At 45.0% G+C, this 16,555-nt stretch overlaps 1 pseudogene across 1 annotated transcript; it reads right to left on the minus strand.

Annotated features, from left to right (window-relative positions):
- Positions 1-8,872: 8,872 nt before the first annotated feature.
- On the minus strand, positions 8,873-11,550 carry LOC147982881 (tyrosine N-monooxygenase-like; annotated as a pseudogene). Its single transcript, XR_015614910.1, has 2 exons — positions 10,312-11,550; positions 8,873-10,113 (listed from the first exon to the last, which is right to left on the minus strand). The product of XR_015614910.1 is annotated as a tyrosine N-monooxygenase-like (transcript).
- Between the last annotated feature and the right edge of the window lie 5,005 nt (positions 11,551-16,555).

The raw sequence follows: 16,555 nt of genomic DNA on the forward strand, positions 1-16,555 counted from the left end.
GTACGGAATGACAACAGTGGATTTGAAAAATCTTGGGTACACTGACGAACCGTTCGTCCTAGCCAATGATGTGGCACAGGTTATCTATGTGACGGACATGTCTACCAAACCGAGAAAAAGAAAAGATAAGGAAGCGAATACATCATACGATGAGCCAAAGCGCCACATAGTTCTTTCATGAAAAAGGGACATCCTGGGAGTGGACGGCAAGACAGACATGTCTGAAGATTATGAAAAGTTTCATGAAATTCCTCCCCTCAATGTCAAGGCTGACCCAAGCATCCTGATAAACAATGAAGATTATCCATGGTTACGGCGCAATAAGCAAATGAGACAAGCGAAGAAAAAGTGAAGACTTTCTCCCACAACTATTATGATGATACCATGCCAAATTTGTAACAGACGAACATGCTACCATTGTCCGTTTTGTACATGCGCATGCTATGTGGGTGAAATTATGATACCATCCCAACTTTCAACTTTTTCAGAGTTCATTTGAAATGCTTTCATGTCTTATGGTTTGAAACTTTGATACTTCAAAAGTGATTGTCCATTTTGTACATGAAGTGCATCAAGTTTTTGTCGTAACCCTCTCTATTTTTTGGAACATGCTATGTGGGTGAAATGATGATACCATGCCAACTTTCAACCTTTTCAGAGTTCATTTTGAAATGCTTTCCAATTTCAGAGTCATTTAGCTCAAAGAATGAATTAATAGCAAACAGAATAAACTACAAAACTTTAATGAAAATAAAAACAATCAATTAAAATATTATGTTATGATCAACTAAAATAAAACTATAATATTCTTCAATAGCAAAAAGAATATAATTTTTGTGACCTAAAATCAAACTATAAGTATTTAATTGTAAGTATAAATAAAAAATAAATAGCAAAGTAGAAAAAAAATTCTAATTTTATAGTAAAGTTATTCATAAACTAGTGATTCACACAAATTTTTAAAAATTCATATTTAAACTATTTAAAATTTAAAACTAATGGCACTAACAGAAAGTTTATAATTTTTGTGACGTAAAAGCAAAAAGAAATCACTAAAAAACTGTAAGTATTTAGTTTTAAGTAGAAATAAAAAAATAAATAGAAAAAAAATTCTATTTTTATAGTAAAGTTATTCATAAACTAGTGATTCACACAAATTTTATAAAATTCCAATTTAAACTATTCAAAATTTTAAAACTAATGGCACTAACAGAAAGTTTATAATTTTTGTGACCTAAAATCAAAAAGAAATCACTAAAAAACTATAAGTATTTAGTTGTAAGTATAAATAAAAAATAAATAGAAAAAAATTTCTATTTTTATAGTAAAGTTATTCATAAACTAGTGATTCACACAAATTTTATAAAATTCCAATTTAAACTATTCAAAATTTTAAAACTAATGGCACTAACAGAAAGTTTATAATTTTTGTGACCTAAAAGCAAAAAGAAATCACTAAAAAACTGTAAGTATTTAGTTGTAAGTAGAAATAAAAAAATAAAAAACCAAAAAGATATAGAAATAAAAAAGAAAAAACCAAAACAAATGCCTCCTACTGGGCCTCCACGGCCTGAATACGACTAGAAACCCTACATAGGCCAGGATTCAGGCCCGCAGAAGGCCCAATAGGCCCACAGGCAGTAGCAAGTTTAGGCCCGAAAGCCTGCCTTAGAGAGGAGCTCGAATGGGTAGGCACACCAGCGCTTATAAACCAGTGCCGGCGCCCTTCAGCTAGCGATGTGGGACTAAACTTTTGGGCTCGGGGCAGCAAAGGCCATTGGTCCCGGTTGGTGGCACCAACCGGGACTAAAGGGGGCATTGGTCCCGGTTCGTGGCACCAACCGTGACCAATGCCCCCCTTTAGTCCCGGTTGGTGGCACCAACCGGGACCAAAGGCCGCCGCTTCCCGCCCTTTGGGCTTCTGAAAATTGGCCTTTGGTCCCGGTTCGTGGCACCAACCGGGACTAAAGGGGGGCATTGGTCCCGGTTTGTGCCACGAACCGGGACCAAAGCCTTTTCTATATAAGCAAAGACTTAGCGTTTTTTCAGATTTCATCGCCGGTTCCCCGCCCCGACAACGCCGTCAGGCTGCTCGTGCTCGCCGTCGCCCCGCGCCCCTGCCCCGTGCTCGCCGTCGCCGTCGCCCCGCGCCCCTGCCCCGTGCTCGCCGGCGCCCTGCCCCTGCCCCGTCCCGCCCCCGCGCACCGGCGCCACCGCCGCCCCCGCCGTCGCCTCGAGCTCCCCTGCTACGGGCTCGCCGTCGCCGCCCCGTGCTCGCCGTCGCCCAGCCCCTGCCCCGTCCCGCCCCCGCGCGCCGGCGCCCTCGCCTGCCCCCGCGCTGTGAGCCGCCGCTCGGCTCTGTTTTTTTATTTTTATTACTTTATTTTTTTGTTCATATGTGATGTATATGTGTATGTGGCTATAATGTATATGTGTATGTGAACAATGCAAAAGATTGTTTTTTAGAAAAATTAGGATTTTTTTCTGTTCATAGATTTTTTTGGTGATATTAATTATTGTAAATATGCAAATGTTTGTATATTCATATGAACAATGAATTAGGCAATACTACTTCTTGTATTTTTAAGAAGGAAGAAGAAGAAAAAGAATGAGAGGAAAAAGGAAATAAGAAGAGGAAGAAAGGAGAAGAAGAGGGGAGAGGAAGAAGAGGAGAAATAAATAAGAAGAAGAAAAAAGAAGAAAAAGAAGAGGAGAAGAAGAAAGGAATAGAGGAGAAGAAGAGAAAAATAGAATATATATTCTATTTTCTCTTTTCTCCTCTATTCCTTTCTTCTTCTCCTCTTTTTTTTCTTCTTTTTTTTCTTCGACACGTGGGGGGGGGGGTCGAGAACGCCGGACATTCATGAGAGAGGCGAGGAAGAAGAGGAACAAGAGGGAGAAGAAGAGGAAGTCTTCTCCTTTATTCTTTCTTCTCTTCTTTTTTCTTCTTCTTCTTCCTCTTTATTTTATCGGGAACGAGGGTCGTCGAGAGGTCGAGGAGCGGTAGAGGAGAAACCCTAAATTGAAAGTATCGTCGGTGTGAGATACATGTACCGTCGGTGTCGGACACTACACCCACATCCCACAAGTGGCGCGGGCTTCGACGCCCATGTCACTTGTGGGACGTGGATGTAGTGTCCGACACCGAAGGCCACATGTATCTCACACCCACGATACTTGCTAGCTATTTAGGGTTTCCTCTACCGAAAAGAAGAGGAGAAATAAATAAGAAGAAGAAAAAAGAAGAAAAAGAAGAGGAGAAGAAGAAAGGAATAGTGGAGAAGAAGAGAAAATAGAATATATTCTATTTTCTCTTTTCTCCACTATTCCTTTCTTCTTCTCCTCTTTTTTTTCTTCTTTTCTTCTTCTTCTTCTTCTTCTTCTTCTTATTCTTATTAGCCGGAAGTAGAGAGAGGTTTCCTAGTGTCAAAGTATTGAAGAAATCCATGCCTTCATCATTAGCCGGAAGTAACCAGGGCATGTTGGTACGAAGTTCTGCAAAGTTGTTCTGGAATGGAGTCCCGGATAGAATAATCCGCCTTTTGGTACGAATTCAGCAAAGGCCTTCCAAATAGCGATATTCGGAAGGCTCTTGCTGAACTTTGTACCAAAAAGCGAATTATCCTATCTGGGACTCCGTTCCAGAACAACTTTGAAGAGCTTCGTACCATCATGCACATGTTACTTTCGCCTAATGATGAAGACATGGTTTTGTTGAATCCCTTGACACTAGGCAACCTCCCGACCCCTCGGCGATCCTATCGAACATGAGAGGAAGAAGAGAATAAAAAAAGAAGAGGAAGAAGAAAAAAAAGAGGAGAAGAAAGAATAGAGGAGATCCTCTATTCTTTCTTCTCCTCTTATTTTTCTTCTTCTTCCTCTTTTTTTTATCGGGAACGAGGGTCGTCGAGGGACATAGATGTAGTGTCGTCGTTGTCGATATATACCCCCTCCCGATAGCTTACTATGATTAGGTAGCTAGTTCTACGTTTGGCACTAATATATCCATCTTTCATGTTTGAATAATAATTGCCATGTTGTAAATATTTGTAGAAACTATGGACACCGCCCTAGACGAAGCAACAAAAGAAGCGTTGTTGAGGGACATAATCGCAGAAGGAAGTGATGCCATCTCGTTGTTTCTCAATGAAACCGATGGTCTGGAAGGAGAGGGTGAACAAGCTGGCTATGGTGACCTAATGCCGGTGCAAGAAGAAGAACATGAGGACGGCTCCGGTGACCAATGCCGGTGCAAGAAGGAGACCGTGATGACGGCTCCGGTGACCGAACCGAGTCCGGCCAGGTATATATATTAGTTGAGCCTATGCTGACTAGCTGATTGATGCATTCATTGTTTTGGTATGTACACATATTAATTAAGTCTTTGTTCTTTTTTCTAGCCCTCTGAATCGAGCACAACTTCGGTAAAGAGACGAGGCCCGAAGAAAAAGTTGAGCTCGGATGAAAAGTTTGAGATCATAGCAATCGCGCCCGACGGCCAACCTATTGAACCCCTCCGGACAAAGAGCGCATTTGTTGCTCAGTGTGGGGTTCTGGTTAGGGACAAGATCCCGATAAGCATCCAGCAATGGTTTAAGCCGGCTACAGAAGACCCTGAGGTGTCTTATGTCAATGATATGCAGAAAAATGATCTTTGGACTGAGCTGAAGTCAAATTTCACCCTACCTCCTGAGGATAATCCAGAGAACCCAGTTAAAGAGAAATTAATCAAGTCTTTTGCTCTGAAGAGGATGGCAGAACTATTCAAGAGGTGGAAGAAAGAGCTGAATAAGTTTGTCGAAAATAATGAGACACCAGAATTCAAGGGCAGATATGAGAATATCAGAGATCACTGGCCCGCATTTGTGGCCCACAAGACATCGGAAAAGAGTAAGAAGATGTCGGCGACAAACAAGCAAAATGCTGCGAAGAAGAAGCTTCACCATCGCACGGGGTCAGATGGCTACCTCGTAGCCCGGCCTAAGTGGTCCAAGACTGAGAATGATCTGGTTCATATAGGGATTGAACCAGAGACAATTAACTGGCCAGACCGTTGCCGGACTTGGTTCTTCGGGGCTGGCGGAACACTGGACCCTGTAACAGGGAAGTGCATTTGGACGAACGATCAAATGGACATACCAGTCAGTAAGCTTAAGCAGTATATCGAAGCAGCGCAGGAAGGGACGTTCTTTCCAGACAGAGAGAACGACGAGCTCACAATGGCCCTCGGGAATCCTGAGCACCCTGGACGGACACGAGGCACGCCAGGCTCCATTCCGTGGAAGGTTGGGTTTCCGGACGCAGGCGGTTACAAATCCCATGAGAGGAGGAAAAAAGTGCAGCAGACCCAAACACAGGCGCTGCAAGCAAGGGTAGACGCGATAGAGGAACGAGAAGCAAATCGCAGCAAACGTACTGCCAAAGCCTCCCCCGAAGCTACCCCGCCATCTCAGCATAGAAGCAGCGTGGCTTCCACCGAGCTGCTTCAGCTGAAGCATGCCTTGACGGCTCCTGCCAGCTATCCCGTGGATGCTATAACGGAGTCTCAAAATTGCCACCTTATGACGCAATTGATGAATTTGAAGGTTAAGGCGGCTGTTGGCTCTGTTTATCCTACTGAACCCGGCGCAACTTTTCACTGCCGGCCGATTCCAGAAGGATATGCTAGGGTGATGGTGGATGAGATAACGGAGGGATTTGAGGACCTCCAGCTTGACCACCCTACCGGTGAAGGGGAGACTCGGCTGGTGTCTGCTCTGAAGACTCCATGCCTATGGCGGAAGGAGCTCATCAACCTTCCAAACTAGACGCCACCGCCTCCTCCTCCTCCTCCGGCGAGTCAGGGCACTCCGCCTCCACCGCCTCCTCCTCCGGCGAGTGACGATCAGGGCCCTCGGCTGGCTCCTTCTCCGGCGCGTGGCGGCACTCCGCCTCCTTCTCCGCCTGCGCCGATGCGCCCGAGCAGCCAGCCTCCTCCTTCTCCGCCTCGTCAGCAAGGGCGGAAGAGACCTGCCGCCGCTCCAGCTGCTCCGGCGCGTCGTAGTCCTTCTCCTCCGCCGCTTAAGCAAGTAAAGAAGACAACCGCTCCGTCTGCTCGGTCGGCGTCTAGCAGTACAACCAGAGGCGGGAGGACATACAGATTCGGTCCTTCTCTGAAGACTCCAGAGAAGTTACCATATGAGAGGACCCTGGAGGAGAACGCCGAGATCGCGCGAGAAGAAGTGAGGAACTTCTTTGAAGGGGTGAAAGCAAAGAAACATCCACCTCCGGAGGAGAAGGTAGATCGGGTGAAAGTGAAGCGCACTCTGGCTGCCCTGACAAAACCACCGAAGTCTGATCCGCCGAAAGGAAACTATGACCGCATTATTGGAAAGGAATTTGCCGAAGCGGAGCGGTCGGGAAGTACTGTCAGTGATCAAAGGCTAAAAGAACGACGAGCTGGGAAACAAATTGCCCAGCTTGGCGAACAAGCGAAGCAATCGTGCCCCCCGCTCAAGGTGCCTAGCCACAACGTCGATAATGATCCGAGGATGGTGCCCGGTTATAGCAATCTTGCAGATTACCTGCCCGACGAAGTACATTATGAACCCATGGAGGTGCAGATACAAAGATACGAGTACGGGAAGCCTCTCGTCAAAGATGAAAGATCTCTATCAACGATAATGCGAAGATTGCATGATTGGTACTTGAAAATCTGCAGAGACTCTGGGGGGAGGAGTACTTTGTATGTGAAAGTTAAAAAGGAGCATGACCTCGTTGGAATTGATCTGTTGCCTGTTCCATTTGAGGAGTTCTATCAGTTTTTCAATCAATTGGCCCTCGATAAAACAACGGTCGCCTGCTACTGTCTGTAAGTAGTACTACTTCTGTCATTAAGTTTCTCTATATAGCTTAGCTCTTTCATTGCATGTATTTATAATCATCCTCACTATATTATGCAGATTGAAGATCGCCGAATTGAAGAAAAGACAAGTCGGTGATATTGGGTTCATTAACACATATCTCATAGATGCAACTGAGGTTAAACTTCATGCCGCAGCTACCGAGGCCAACTTGCTACGATTGTTCGTAATAAATCAAAACAAAGATATAATACTCTTTCCTTACAACTTCAGGTGAGTGTTACTGTCTTGTGCGTATTCGGTTTCCCTTATATATTAGTCAAGGTTATAGTAATGTAATTGATGAGTTATGCACGTGTGTGCAGTTTCCACTATATTCTCCTAGAGATTAAGCTTGAGCAGGGAGTAGTAACCGTCTTGGACTCTAAACGAAAAGATCCCAAGGAGTATGCGGACATGACTGAAATCCTCAAGAAGTAAGTTAAATCGCTCATTATCCACCATATCAGCAACTTTGTTCATTTCCTGATATCAAGTAATTGTTTTCTTTGTCCGGCAGGGTTTGGAGAAAATTCACCAAAACAGTTCCGGGACTGCCGAAGGAGCTGGAATTTAGACACCCGAAAGTAAGTACTATAGTAGCATGTTCCGCGCATCTCCTAGTGATTCAAGCGCTAGTTTCATCAATACCATTTAGCATTCCTGCTTATCAGTTTGATTGACCTCTATTTCTTGTAAAGTGGTTGTGGCAGGAACAAGGGAATGATTTCTGTGGATACTACATCTGTGAGTCCATCCGCCACACGACCTATGAGCGGGGCGGGTACTCTAACGAACAATATGAAGTACGTAAATAACAACATTCACAATTTTATTTTATTACCATCATTTGTGTTGAGTTTCATTCATTTATATATATATATATATATATGTATTGACCCCCTTCTTCAAATTAGATGTTTCGGAAGCGGGATGAACTCCTAGCACCAGCTCGCATGCGAGCAATTCAAGAGGAATTGACGGCATTTTTTCTTGACCACGTGATCCCTGAAGACGGAGAATTCTATGTGGACCCTGAGTCCGTATGATTATATTTGTAAGAGATAATTATTGTATATATGTAGCCGGTAGTGTCAGATAGATATACGAGAACTTGTTGTTCGACCAATCTCTCGGAGAAGGAGAGGTGGTCGATATCACTTCTCTCTGTATATATGCATATATGTTCATGACGATTTTCTGTTTCCTTCATTTGCTTACTAGCTAGCTAGCGTGTCTAGTCCTCTCTATACGTATGTATAGTACGTAGCGTCGACCAAGCACGGACATAAGAGAGGACACTTCTCTCTATTAATTATAACTAGCTCACACAATATATGAAACACCTAAATTAACCCCCCAAAACCCCCAACCCCCCCCCCCCCCCCTTTAAAAAAAATAAAAACCCCAGCCACAGAAGTGCTGACGCGTGGATGCCTATTGGTCCCGGTTGGTGCCACCAACCGGGACCAAAGGGTCTCCTGACTGGGCTCTGCGCACTATCCATGTGGAGGGCCTTTAGTCCCGGTTCTAGATTGAACCGGGACTAAAGGGGGGAGGTATTAGTACCGACACTTTAGTCCCGGTTCCGGAACCGGGACTAAAGGCCCTTACGAACCGGGACTATATGCCCTTTTTCTACCAGTGAGGGTATCTCGTGTGATATACAGCAGATGTCACAACCTTGTACGCACTCTCTCTCAACAACCACAAATCAACCCGTGATCGTCGTGCAACTGTGTTTGCTTTGAATGTCCCCTTCTCTCGTCCACACACACACACGCTGCTTTGAATGTTCTCTTTTCTTCTCTCATCCACACACACACACATGCTGTCTGTCTGTTATACATGATCGTACATATTGCCACTATGGACTACTCCCTCCGTTTCTAAATATGGACTACGTACTGACTACATACATAGTGAAATGAATGAATCTACACTCTAAACTATGCCTATATACATCCGTACAGTCCATATTAAAATCTCTAGAAAGACTTGTACTCCCTCCGTTCCAGAATACATAACTCAACTTTGTAAACTTTAGTACAAAGTTGGGTCATCATTTTGGACAGAGGGAGTAGTATTTAAGAACAGAGGGAGTACATAGCAATCATGGTACATACTGTCAACAACCATAAATTGAGCCTGGGAGCGAGTCATTAAGTCTCTCTCTCTCACACACGCACGCGCACATTCCAAGTCACCATATATAGAGTGACATTCTCATACGTCCTCCTGACAACCACAAGTTAACGCGTGATTGAGAGAGCATGATTGATTTGATTCTTCTTCACAGAGAGAGAATCTTTCTGCAGTACATGACCATATGTAGCCAAGCCATTGAAGACCGGCCAGTGACCATGACTGATAGTCACTCACATGCTCACAGCTAAAAGACGGGATACAGTAAAGATGATGCCCTCGCAAATGCGAGTTACATTAATTATAGCATGAATCATCGATTGTTTCTTTATTTCCGCACAAATGTAGCATCTCCCTCTAGTATATTGCCAAGGACTAAATGCTGCCTCATGACATTTTGCACACATAGTTCCAGATAATATTACCAATATATAATTGAGAAAAGTGATTCAATCTACTAATTATATCATATATAGAGATACGCGGCCAGCCGTGGTTGAGCTTGCAAAACAAGGGGTTCAAGTAGGGCAAGGTTTGCATTGCCTTCCTGTAGACTGATATTTTTAACGCCTACCAGTTTTGTCCAAGTGAAGGCCTGCAGCATCCTTGCAAATAACATCATTGTGATCGAGGTGCCAAGTGAAACCCCAGGACAACCCCTTCTCCCACTGCTAAACGAAATGAAACGTAGGCCCGGCTCAGTGAGAAGAACATTCACGGTATTCAAATGCCTCTCAGGGCGAAACTCAAGTGGTTCGCTCCAGATCTTGGGGTTTCGGCCAAGTCCAAGCCGGCTTAAAAGGATGTGGCTATCCTTTGGGATGGTGTAGCCGGCGATAGTGGTGTCCACCATTGCAACATGGGGTAAATTAAGAGCATGGTATGGGTGTATGCGGAAGGCCTCCCGGATACACGATTTGAGATAATTTAGCCGAGGAATGTCAGACTCCTGGACTAGTCTATCTTTACCAACGACAGCGTCGAGTTCATCTGTCACTTTTTGCATGATCTCCGGCCTGTTCATCATCTCGGCGAGCGCCCACTCAACCGCATTTGATGGGTTGTCGACTGCTGCAAGCACCATTTCCTACATCGGTCGATGTTGGAATAAATAAAGCAATAAATACAATACAAGAAAAAAAAGGTCAATGCATATATAATATACTCCCTCCGTAAAGAAATATAAGAGTGTCTAGATAGATCTAGACGCTTTTATATTTCTTTACAGACAGAGTATGCTTGAAGAATAGTGAATGAACTTTCTGTTGAGGTAGATCCTACTAACCGCTGTTTGGGCTCTTATTTCTTGTAGGGATAGCAACGGTTGTCCATCTGCATCTTTAAGATGAACCAGGACATCCAGAAAGTCTCTCGCCCCTTTATCTTCACCACATTTCTCAAGAGTGGATGATCTTTCATGGATCCGTTCCTGTATGATAGGGTCATGCAACCGGCTAATTGTTCTCATGACATCCATGGAAACCTCCTCATGGCCATCCAAGTCGAGGCCTACCAGGGCTGGGATGTAGTCAGACACACAGAAGCTGTACACATGGTTGAGGGCCGTGAAAAGAGCGGCAACATGTGCCTCCTCCTCCTATCCAGGCCCATTAGTCGACGAAGATGGTAGGTTACTAAAGTATCTCTTACCGAACAAGCCTTCTTATGAGGTTACAACAGAAATGTTGTGCCACATGGCGCACGTTAACAATGTTTTTTGCATGTGGCATCATGCCACAACAAACGGTGTTGTTAATGTACCTTACAAGGTGGTCATACTCCTCCTTCCTTAGGTGGTGGAGCTTCTGCTCCATGGACGAGGTGAGGCTCTCCAAGGTGAGGACGCGCCTCATCTTCTTCCACTGCTCTCCTTGCGGTGACAAGACGGAGCCCTTGTACCCGAAGCTGAATGTACCCGAGGGGAAGGTGGTGGGACGGGAGGCGAAAACTTCATCCTTCTTCCGTAGTACCTCACAAGCTATCTCTGGGCATGTCACAACAATGACATGAGTAGCTCCGAGACGGAGGCACAAGATGTCTGTGTTCATCTCCTTGAGAAGGCGATGGATCCACCGGAACACTGCCGGCTTGTTCCAAAACATCTGGTGCGTGTTCCCAATGATGGGCAGTGTAGCAGGCCCCGGCGGCAGCAGACCTCGTCGTGCTGGTTGCCGCTGGGACAATACCACTCTTTTGCTTTTTCTGAGACAATACACCAGCAAGGTAGCCATGCCCATGATAACCAGCATACCAAGAGTCATACTGCATGAGCTGGTCAGGATGCTATATGCCTATATGGAGTTATGGACTAGAATAGATGGAAAGCTGTGGAATAGATAGGTTGGGGGTGACAAAGGGGTGTTTTAATACTTGTGTTCGAAGGCACTCTTGCTTGGTGCATCTAACTTGGTTAGCTCTGGGTATTTGTAGGACATCCGGGGAGCTAGCTAGCTTGGCTGCAGTTCCTCCACGCGGTTCCATGCATCGTGGTCGTGGACGCACTCGCGTTCATATAATTATCTGGATAATTAGAGATATACTTCAGTTTGATCATCTTTGTGAATTTTTCCATTTGCCAATATTAGAAAAGGCCTCTGCATGCGGAGGTAGTTCATATGGTGTCCTTTATCCAGACCCTTTCTCAGGTATAATTTCTGGATTTACTGCAGAACCGTTGCTTAAGCGATTATTGGTTTGTTTATTCATCCCTGAATTACACTTGTTTCGTGCGTGGCCTGCATTCCTTGGACATGAGAAAATATCTCTTCTTTCACTGTCAATTTGTCCTAGTAACCAGTGGCGGAGGGTCTTGGTGACCATCCCGGTCCCCTCGCCTCTACGAAATCTTTCCGCCTCTTAACGTTTCAAAATGTTTCCATTGGCACCTCATAAAATTGCTGCATGCTCCGCCACTTATGTGACAACAGTACACGCATTCCACGGTGGAGGTCAGCCTCAGCCTTGATTTGTAATCTTCCGCTGGGGCCGGGTTTCTTGTGGGTGTCCATCAACCCGTACATTCACTGTCTGGAGCCATTCTCTCTTCCACACACGCATTAGCACCATCTAGCACATGATGCAGTGTCTGGTTTGTAGCTAGTCTCAATTCTTCCATGAGCGTACGAGAGATGTTGACGAGTTACCACGGCTCAAACCGCGAGCGAGCGGCATACTATGACCATTGATTGATTAGTTACACATGCATATTACATGGTGGACAAGAAAATATTGCAATAGGACATCCCCAATAATTGTAAGGGCATCTCCACCGATGACTCGCAAACTAGACACCGAATCCGTCAGTGGACAGGGAGGATCAGTCCGCGGACGATGAAGGAGCCGGCCATCCAAAGAGCTATCCAGTATATGTCCACCAGTAAAGGGCAATTTGAAATTCAAATAAGTTTCCGTAGCGCACGCCAGGTCACCTCAGAGAAAAGCAGCGGCGCCGTGTTGACGTCGACAATGAACAACACATCGCCGGATGCCGGGGATTGCCTCCCCAACTACTTGGTGGCCTAGTAGTATGGGGCCTTATAATGCTCCGGCCATGGCGGCGTCCGCACGGCCGGTGAGGCCCCGCGGCCTGGGCCCCGACTGTTAAAGATATCTTATGGCGGCTATTATGGATATCTTATGGCGGCTGTTATGGATGTCTAGCTAAAGAACGTACACGATTTATTAGAAGTTGATGCATGTAACTCTCTTCTTTAACTCTCTTGTAAACCTCCGTGCATCTATCTTTATCTCAATGTGCTATGCACAATTGTAACAATCAAGTTTATGCATTTATGGTATAAGCCCCATCCAATGAATATATAATATGCGGGATCTCCACTAGGAGAGTTGAGACGCTTTACCCATCTTGACATGGTATCAGAGCTGGATTGCAGGGTTGTAAACCATCACCAACACTACTGTCCATTTCAGAAAAACTCTCTCTTGCTGAAGGAGAAATCCTGAGTCAAGAGGACAATGGTGTTGGTGATGGTTTATAGCTCTGCAATCCAGCTCTATTCAAAAGATGAGTTGCATATTTTTCTTGGGAAAGATGAAGACCACCTTCCTTGTTTTTCTTGACTTCAATACCAAGGAAGTAATGCAGGTCACCTAGATCCTTGAGGGCAAATTCTGAATTCAAATCCTTTAACAATGCAGTTACTGCCTCATTTGATGAGCTTGTGACAATGATATCATCAACATATATAAGCACAAATATGGATGTTTTGAACTTGTTGTAAATAAATAGTGATGTGTCAAATTTAGAAGGAACAAAACCAAGCGTTTGCAACTTTGAACTCAGACATGAGTACCATGCTCTAGAGGCTTGCTTCAACCCATAAAGAGATTTATCAAGCCTGCACACATGAAAAGGTTTATTCTTATCTTCAAATCCAGGAGGTTGTTTCATGTACACTTCCTCTTCCAGAACACCATGAAGAAACGCATTCTGCACATCTAGCTGTCTGAGACTCCAGCCTCTCGATACGGCAATAGACAAAACAAGATAAATACTAGCAGCCTTAACAACATGAATGAATGTATCCTCATAATCTATGCCCTACCTCTGTTTGAATCCTTTAGCAACAAGTCTAGCCTTGTAATGATCTATTGTACCATCCGACTTTCTCTTTATCCTGAACACCCATTTGCAGTCAATTAAATTTGTACCTCGATGTGAAGGAACTAGGTGCCATGTCTTGTTTTTCTGAAGTGCTTGGAACTCTTCCTCCATAGCTTTTCTCCACTTGGGATCCACACTTGCTTCTTGAAAAGTACTAGGTTCTCCTGTTGAACACGCCAAGCCAAATTTAACTTTATAATTTACAGGTTGAGTTACCCTTGTTCGAAGTCTTGTACATGCCAGAGTATGTTGCTGGACTGTTGTAGATAACCCAGGCATAGAAAATCCCATAGACTGCTCCTGGATAGAGGATCCATGCAATCCCGAGGTTGCTGCTGTGACATGTGCCACTGTCGGATCTTCTCTGGCCATATGTGTGGGCGAAGCTTCAGTGGATGGCGCAGAAAACCCAGGCGGGCCAGCTGGATCAGGCTGGGATCCCGCACATGCAGCGGGCTGGCGCACCGTCCGCCTGACGTAGACTCATGGGTCCAGGCCAAACAGCATGGTCGGCCGGTCCCCTCATGGCGAGGCACGCGTGGATGACGGCCCCCCAGGCGAGGACGTGGCAGGCGGGGGTTGGCGAGCAGCCGCTCCTAGCGTGGATTCTGTGCTGTAGCGCTCCGATCCCGGATCGGATCGTGCTTGCGCTGACACCGCCGTTCCCGAGGCAGATTCAGGAGCGGCCCTGTCACGTTGCCGAGGACACATGAAATATGGGCCATTTTGGCCATTTTCTTCACCATTTAACGCCAAATTGTTTTCTGTTGCTTCAATACTTGAGCCTGCGTCATCACAAATCTCATTTGCACGGTTAGAAGAGTTAGTCAAGTGGTCAGTACAGTTGTCGTTCCCTTGATGAAAACCAGACAAATGAGGTGGTAGTAGAAGGATTTCTTGGCCAAGTAGGGCACCAGCGTTAGGATTTAGATGAGCAAAAGGGAAGACAGTTTCATCGAAAACCACATCATGAGAAATATGTACTCGACCTGTATGAACATCAAGGCACTTGACACCTTTGTGTTGCGCACTACAACCCAAGAAAACACATTGTTTTGAGCGAAACATGAGTTTGCGAGTATTGTAGGGACGAAGCACTAGTAGAAAAGGGGGCAATGGTCCAGGCCAGGTCAGCCCATTAGTCCCGGTTCAATCCAGAACCGGGACCCATGGGGGCATTGGACCCAGTTCGTGAGCCCCGGGGGCCGGCCGGGCCACGTGGGCCATTGGTCCCGGTTCGTCTGGACCTTTTGGTCCCGGTTGGTGGGACGAACCGGGACCAATGTGCCTCGCTCCTGGCCCACCACCATTGGTCCCGGTTGGTGGCCTGAACCGGGACCAAAGGCTTCCCTTTAGTCCCAGTTCGTTCCACGAATCGGGACCAATTAATTGCCTATATATACCCCTCGCCCGCGAGCAGAGCACTCCCACTGCTCTGTTTTTCCTGGCCGGCGAGGAGAGAGCTTTGTGGTGCTCTAGCTCACCTCCTATGCACACAAGGTGTTCGATGGAATGCCCGAGCCACACTACTTAAGCTTTATCCTCTCCAAGCTCGACCTCCAAGCTCCATTTTCCTCAATATTTGTCTAGGTTTAGCGGTCCATCACGTCCCGTCCCCGTCTTCACCGCCGTCGATCGCCCGCGCCGATCTCGTCGCCGGCACCACCGTGGTGAGCCTCTTGTTCTTATCTTCTTTCTGAAAGGAAAAAATTCTTACTTGTATGTTTATATAGATACTTGTATAATTTTCTTACTTTTACTATTGCATCTTATATAGTGCGATGGTTTTGTTATCCGCCCTCGTCGGCCCTCGTCCTGTCTATGATTCGGATGTGGTATATATTATCTTTTCATAACTGTTGGTTCATTTATTGTTTATGACAATTATGCCGACCAACGTGACATAGATTTTATTTATCTAGGAGGTTGTTGAACCGGAAATTCCAACCGACCCTATTGTCGAGAGGTTAAATTTAGTTGAAGAAGAAAACAATTTCTTGAAGGAAAAAATAAGAAAAATTGAGGAGGATAAGATGGTATTGGAGTTGCATGTTGCGGATGTCGTCGATGATCACAAGATCAAGATGGATGCAATGCGCTTGAAGATTAGAAAGATTAGAAAATATGCCATTCATACCGAGGCTTGGCATCATTATGCTGTTGGACAAGTTGTTACATTGGTTGCGATTATGATCGCATTTGTTTTCGCATTGAAATGTTTTACATAGTTTTAATTTATGGTTTAATTAATTTAGATGCTCTGCAGAGCTTTATGTTGTTAGATGAGAAATATGTATGTACTTTGGTTTTAATGTGATGATGAACTTCTATTAATTTGGTCACTTAATTATCTATTCATGATGTTCTGTAATGATTTTTGACACACATAATTATATATAATGCACGCAGATGAACCGGCAATGGATGTACGGTTCAAGACACACCTCCGAGTACATTAAGGGCGTGCATCTCCCATTGATTAAGCTTGAGCGGGGACTAGTAATCGTCTTCCACTATGTTCTTCTGGAGATTAAGCTTGAGCGGGGACTAGTAACCGTCTTAGACTCGAGACTAAAAGATCCCGAAACCTATGCGGACATGACTAAATTTCTCAACAAGTAAGTTCAATCGATCATTATCGCACCATATCGGCAACTTTTTGTTCATTTCCTAATATCTCAAGTAATAATAATAATTTTTTGTCTTGCAGGGTTTGGAAAAGTTCACCGCAAAAGCTCCGGGACTGCCGAAGGAGCTGCGATATACATACCCGAAAGTAAGTACTACTGGCTAGCTAGTTGCGCGCATCTCCCGTTGATTCTATAGCTATTCTTTCATAAATGCCATTTATAATGCTTCATTATCAGTTTGATTGACCTCTATTTCTCGTAAAGTGCTTGTGGCA

The sequence above is a fragment of the Triticum urartu genome, chromosome 2A, assembly GCF_056163025.1.
Source record: "Triticum urartu cultivar PI428250 chromosome 2A, HENAU_Tu73, whole genome shotgun sequence".
NCBI lineage: Eukaryota > Viridiplantae > Streptophyta > Magnoliopsida > Poales > Poaceae > Triticum > Triticum urartu.